The sequence below is a fragment of the Phalacrocorax aristotelis genome, unplaced genomic scaffold, assembly GCF_949628215.1.
Source record: "Phalacrocorax aristotelis unplaced genomic scaffold, bGulAri2.1 scaffold_104, whole genome shotgun sequence".
Lineage (NCBI taxonomy): Eukaryota > Metazoa > Chordata > Aves > Suliformes > Phalacrocoracidae > Phalacrocorax > Phalacrocorax aristotelis.
In genome coordinates this window covers 131,866-138,529 of record NW_027441291.1, presented here as the reverse complement: position 1 = coordinate 138,529, position 6,664 = coordinate 131,866, and the positions used below count along the sequence as shown (strand labels likewise).

At 58.1% G+C, this 6,664-nt stretch overlaps 1 long non-coding RNA gene across 1 annotated transcript; it reads left to right on the top strand.

Annotated features, from left to right (window-relative positions):
- Positions 1 to 836: 836 nt before the first annotated feature.
- On the top strand, positions 837 to 4,099 carry LOC142051284 (uncharacterized). Its single transcript, XR_012658395.1, has 3 exons — positions 837 to 999; positions 1,272 to 1,612; positions 3,506 to 4,099. It is a non-coding gene; the product is annotated as an uncharacterized LOC142051284 (long non-coding RNA).
- Positions 4,100 to 6,664: the final 2,565 nt, after the last annotated feature.

Genomic DNA, 6,664 nt, shown 5'->3' with positions numbered 1-6,664 from the left:
CTGGGATGTACTGGAATGGAACTGGGAGTGAACTGTGTGGGAACTGTGAGGGAACTGGGATGTACTGTGAGGGAACTGGGATGTACTGGGACGGACTGGGACGGACTGGGAGGGAACTGGGACGGACTGGGAGGGATCTGGGATGTACTGGGCTGCACTGGTAGGGAACTGGGATGTACTGGGAGGGAACTGGGATGTACTGGGCGTCGCTGGGAGGGAGCTGGGATGTACTGGGATCCATACTGTGTGGCATGTTGGTCATTACTGGGACGCACTGGTCTATACGCGCGGGCTGATATCTGACCCCTCTGGCCCCACCCACCTTTGCGACAGGCCCCGCCCCCTGGCGAGGGCCTGGTGGGGTGGGGCCGTGCTCGTGTGCTCCCCAGCATCCCCAGTTAGCAACAGGTCCCACCCCCTGGTGACAGCCTGGGGGTGTTGCTGGTGCTGCCTGGCCCCACCCTCCATAGCAACAGGCCCTGCCCTTGGTGATGGCTCCAGGGGCATTGCCAGCGTCCCTTTGGACACACCCCCTTAGTGACAGGCCCCACCCCCCGGCAACGGCCCGGGGGGCGGTGCCGGCTCTCTCCCCTTAGCGACAGGCCCCACCCCCCGGCAACGGCCCGGGGGGCGGTGCCGGCTCTCTCCCCTTAGCGACAGGCCCCGCCCCCCGGCAACAGCCCGAGCCTGTGTTTGCTCCGCTCGGGGGGCTCGGTTTGGGTGTTTTCTCTCCCCACTCCCTCCCGTGCCGGGAACTCCAGGCGGCTCTCGTACGGCTCCCGGGGCCTTCACCCCCCGGGGGGCTCGGCCCGCCCCTTTCGCGGGGCGCTGTGGGAAGGGCGGGGGCGGGGCCCGGGGGTGGAAGAGCCCCGGCTCTGGCCCTGGGCTTCTCTGGCGTCGGTGCTCCCGTGTTCCCTCGGGCGGTCGCAGCTTTGGGGCTGTCTCAGCCCCCCGGGCAGGCGTGCTCTGGCGTTTAGAGAAGCGGAGGCGTTGCCTGAGGTAAGGATTCCAGAGCTTGGCACTCTTTGGCGGCATCTGTACTAGAAAGGTCCCTTGTGGCCTGCTTTGCTTTTTTTCTCCCAGGATGCTGTTTTGGGCGCTGAGGGGGCGGTGAGACGGGTTAGTGGTATGGTGTTCTGTTTGGGGTTTGGTTTTTGCTTTGCTGTTTTTTTTCCCCTCGTGAGATCATTTTATTGTGCTGCTGCAATTCCTGTCTTTACTGAACCCGGAACCTTGGGGGTTTTCACTAGTTGTGCCGTTCACTGTTTCAGGTGTTGCCTTGGCCTCTCAACAGCCGTGGCACAACCTGCAGCGATGCTGCCTCTCCAGGCCCCCGCAGGCCCCGCTTTCTTGTCCAGCCAGGCGGGAAAGCGTGGTTGTTGCAGAAACAGCTACGCCCTGCGACTCCTCCTCAGGTTGTTGGCTCGGCCCCAACAGCGTACAGGCTGCTGAGGTCACCGCCTCCGCGCGGGACGCAGGCGGCCCGGAGAGCTTTACCCCGCGCCATTTCCGTCCCCTCTGGGCAGCAGCGGAGCTGCCGCCGCTTCAGGCGGCCGCTTTCTCGAGGGCGAGGAGCTGGGATGACAACGGGCCGCTGCAGACTCTGGTCAGGGTAAGAGGCTGTTCCCTGGGGAGCCGGCGCAGGGGGAGCGGAGGTACGCACGGGCACTTGTCGGTGCCCCTGGCCGGTAAAGGGAAGGTTAAATTGTTAGAGTGCAAATAAATACATATTATTTAGGGAGGAGTCGTGACTAAATTTAATCACACCTATTACTGAACAAACCAGGCAGTCATTATTCCTAATCTGTAGTTAAAAAAAATAAAGGCAGTCCTTTTTTATGCCATAAATAGAGTTGCGAGTCATTAATAGCTCAATCTAAATACAGCCGTTACTAAATCAACTGCAGGCATTAATGACTCCTGATCAGAAACAAAATAAGGAAATTTTCGAATCTAGAATGAAAATCGACCCGGAAAGCTAAATTGGGAGCGGGTAGTACTGAAATTGTAACAGGGCTGTTAGAAAGTTCAGAGGCAGCGACAGCTCCTGCTTCCAACCCAAGCAGTAAACGAAGCTTTAGGTTCTTAAATGAAGAGAAATAAAGGTGAGCTGTTAAACAGTGGCTGGGGTCAAGCGTAGCTATTAAGAAAATTTGCAGGTACGGGTGATTCCTGAGCAGAACTAACAATTCCAGAAGATTTAGATTTAAAAACTACAGAGCTAATGGAGTGCCACAACCGCCCGGATGTAACTGCAGCCGCTTTGGGGGAATGCCCCAGCCCCCCCAGCCACCGCTATTAATTACTGCCAAGGAGAGCGAAAGTGAAAGTAGAAGCAGTGCAGGTGAAGTGTGAGCAGTACGCTTTTTCCTAAGTCATCTCTTCGTGTCAGGAGAGGAAAGAAAATGGAAAGAAGATGTTTGCAGGGGGTCTGTGCTGGGTTACCTGCGCGTCTCTTCCGTGCGTCCTTGAGGAGACATTTAGCTCCTGTTGGGTGCTCGCAGGTGGAGACAGGGCGAGCTGGAGGCAGGATCGGTGCCGGCACTGATAAAGGGATGGGCAACGAGCGGAGAGAAGAGGGGGCAAGGGCTGAAAAAGGGTCACCGGTTCTGCAGGGAAGGCAGCGGGATGTGACTCGGCAACCGCTCTGACGAGCGCAGGGTCATTCGCTGCGATGAAGTCAGGGTCTGCGGCTGGCCCGGAGAGGCAGCAGAAATCCCAAACTCTTTGCAGGGGTACCGGCCAGATTAGGGCAACACCTGAACAGTAAAACCATTTAGGGGAAGCAGAGCTGGGCTGCACCGCGTGGCCAACCTCCCTCTTCTCCGTGAGTCCCAAAGGGGCAGCTCCAAGAATGTGCTGAGAATTCATCCCTTGCGCTAAAAATGAGACGCAAGTAGCACCCACCCGTGAATTTTATTTTCTCTCTCGCTCTGCGGCTCCTGCCTGCTTGTCTCTCCTCAGTGCTCACCTGCACCTGTGCTCGGATGGGGCAGCTGAGGGAAGGTGCTGCCATCTCCCCAGCCCCGGCGGACCGCCCCTCAGTGTCCTCTGTCAGGGAGCGTCGTCATCTCTCCTGCCTCCCAGAGCGTGTCCTGTAGTGGCAGACGCGCGGGCTTTTCCCTGCACGCGCATACGGGAAGGGAAGGGAAGGGAAGGGAAGCACAGTGAGAGCTGGGCTTGTCAAAGAGTAATGGGGGTGGTGGGAAGCGTAGCTAGAACCGGAGAGCTACAGCGCAAAAGCGAAGCGGACGGGACACAAAAGTAAAATGGTGCACAGGAATGCTGAGGAGAGAACTCCCGCAGCACACAGGAAATCAGTGTCAGAATCTATTGTCTTCTGACTGCCAAATTAAAAATAATGGCACGCTTTGCAACGCTAAGCTCGCTCTAATCGTCTGAACTGTTTCTTTCCAACCCCCACCGCCCCCAGCACACCGCTCAGCCTCCTCAGCCTGAAATGCCTTGTTTTCCTTCTTTTTTTTTTTTTTTTTTTTTATGACAGGGCAACTTCTGTTCCCGAGGTGGTGCCTACGGTACAGCTATCTCTTCGAAGACAGTTTGGTTTAGGTCAGAGAATGTTGAGCCTGGACTGAATCAGCCTCTGTTTCTATTTCTGGAAATCGTCGGTCCTGTGCATCAAGCCCGGAAAAAAGGAAATATGAACCAAAGGACGTGGGGCCTGCAGGGCTAGGAAATTATTTGAGAAGAGGTTCAGTGGGGAAATGACTCTTTGTCTGTGGGGCGTCCAGGCAAGCAACCCAGCTGCTAGAAAGCGGCGCTGTCCCCAGGATGGCCTCGGCGGTCCCGTTGGAGTCGGGGCAACAAGGACAAGGCAGGGTGAAGCATCTGGCCTGCCGTGTGGAACGTGACTGTACAAAGCACGTGTGATGCACTGCAAGTTTACTTGTTTAAACTGTGAGTTAAAGAAGGTGTGCGGTTGCTTTGTAAACAGCCGACGCTCTAAAGCTACACCCATCTAATTGCTAGCTGTATTAAATCTATCGTATTGCTGTTTCTGCATTAAAAAATAAAAAAGAAAAAAACCAACACACCTATGTAAGCACTTCTAAGTACAACGGAAAACCACTGTTTAACGCGTGGCATGTGTGGGTTGTTTTTTTGGGGTGGGAGGGTGGGGTGTATGACAAAAACCTGCGAGAGACACACGCACATACGCACATGTCATGTTTAGCGCTCACCTAAACCCAAAAAAGAAAATCCACTCTTTATTTTGCAGCATTAGCATTAGCTTCCAGCGCACAGCCTGAGCGCACACCTCTGCTCTCACCGTCTGCTCCCTCTTCAACCGTGTGTGGCTGTCATCAGCTTGCACAGGCTTTGCTCGTGCAAGTTTCCGCGACAGCTTACGAGAAGGCAGGGAAACCAACCCAGCAAGACGCGTAGTGCCTTCCTCTATGGGCTCCGTCCAGCCTTTGTTAAAATGAGCAGAAAAGAAATCTGCTGCTGCCTTTACCCTGACTGACTCTTACAGAGAGCATCTGACTTGACCCGCAGCAAAGCGATGCCCCAGGCAGCAGCACGTATTGGCGCGGACCGCGGTTTCACCCACCTGTTTTACTGCGCCGGTCCTTTCCCACGGCCGATGCCGCAGATGTGGCGCGCCCCACCCCCAAACCTCTTTACGAGGGTTCCCTGGGCTCTGCAAGTCGCCTGCTGGCCGTGTTGCTGATTCAGGCACGGGCAAAGTCAGCTTCTTCGCTGGCCTCGGGCCAGGGCAGCCACGTACTCGAGGGAAACTCAGAATATCTCCAGCGAGATCTCACCGGGAGGCTGGGACCTCGTCAGTAGGGGAGAAAGCCAAGCGACTGACACTGAAAGGGAGCTCTTTGCTAGGCTGTAGATCGTAAAGTTAACAAAGAAAACAAACCTGCCTTTTTAAAAATGCCCTCTTTTGAGTCTGCCACATTTGATACGGATTTTTTAAATTGCAGGGTATATCTCCTACAGGCCTCATGCAAAGGGAAGTGAGTACCTCTGGCTCTCAGGACAAGGGGGTCCCTCAGGAGCCCAGGTGCTCACGCCAGCCGGCATCTGGCACAGCACAGGGCAGGAGCTTTGGCAGTAGTACGTGAGCTGAGAATGAGAGTTAGGCAGCACTGCGCGCTTCTCCTGTGAGCCGCCGAGGCTCGCGCGCTGTACCTTCCACAAATAAAAGGCCAGAAGAGTCAGCATTTCTGCTAGTTCCAGCCTCATCCGTACCCTCGTCGGTGTAGCTGTAAGCAAGCGTCCCGTAGCGACTGGGAGCGTGGCAGCTGGGCTTCCTGCGCTGCCTTAGGTTGTGCCCTTGGAGAGACCCTTCTCCGAGCCCCGTGAGCCCCGGGGTGGGTGGGCTGCGGTGCCGTTCAACGCTGAATAGGCACGAAGGCCTGTAAACAAAAGGTATTTATATCGCACCCATACCCGGCAGCCAACCGCCGCTTTATTTACGTATTCTGCACCTCCTGCCGACGCTTTTAAACTTAGCCGATATTGCCGCAGTTTTCACTGACGGGGCAGGGGGCTGCCACGCTGCAGGGGGAGTGTCTGGGTGTCTCCCACGGACACAGACGTCCTCAGCTGGGTAGGGACAGGGTGAGAGCTGGAACAACTCTGCTGACATGTAAGGGCCGTCACAGGGCAAGGCTCCTGGGTCTGGGGGCTGAAAGGCGAGCCGCTGGGTGGTTGGTGTGGGAGTTGTGGAGCAAGTAGGGGGAAAAAAAAACCAACAAGAAAAAACCATCCAAATGTTTCACAGCAGGTAGAAAGCTTGGCAGAAAGCAAACTGAATGCTGTAAAGACAAAAGCCGAAAGCCGGCTATGGACTGTCCAAAAAGAGTCAGTGCCACGGAAGGAGGTTATTTCTTCAACTGACCATAGGAGGCTTTTTGTGAGAAAACACAACACCTTTCTGCTACGGCGCGGTACCGCAGCAGTAATGGGCCAGAGCGTGCGAGCGCCTTTGGCAGGATCGGTAACGGCCGGGGCACGGCCGAACGGCCAGCCCACCTTCCGCACAAGGAAAACACCATTCCCCTGGAACGCCACGCAGACCCAGGACAGGTAAGGCGGAGGCCGAGCCCAGGCGCCCCCATTGCCAAGGACCACCTTGGCCTTGCAGCGTCTCACGCTTCGGGGTGTTTTGCAGGCCGTGGCTAAGCTCAGGCCCCCTGCTCGTGGCGGCCCCCGGTCGCCCGGCGCCGGTCGGGCCCCAGCCCCCAGCGCGGTGCGGCGCAGGGCAGTGACCCAGCAGGGCGGCCCCCCGGGCCCCAGCCCCCCCCCCCCCCGCCTGCGGCCAGGCCCCGCGGCCGCCGGCCCCTTCCTCCTCTGCCCGCTCCCGTCGCAGACGGCTCGGTATGTGTCACGAGCGGCAGCCCCGTTCAGCAGCTCTCGGAGGGCGCGCGGCTCTGCCCGGCCGTGACCGGGGCCCGCAGGGGTTTCCCGCTCGCCCCGAGAAGGCGCTGGCCCCGAGCCGGCGCGTCCCGCCCCGCCCCGCCCGGCCCTCGGCGCCCTCGCGAGCTGAGCGCGGGCCCGGCCAGCAGGGGGCGCTGGCGCTCACCGGCTGGGCGCGGGGGCGGTCCGGCGCGGGGGCGGGGCCGGTGGGGGCCGTTCCTTCCGGCCGCCCTTTAAGGGCCGCCCCGCGGGGCTCGGGCTTCCGGTGGCG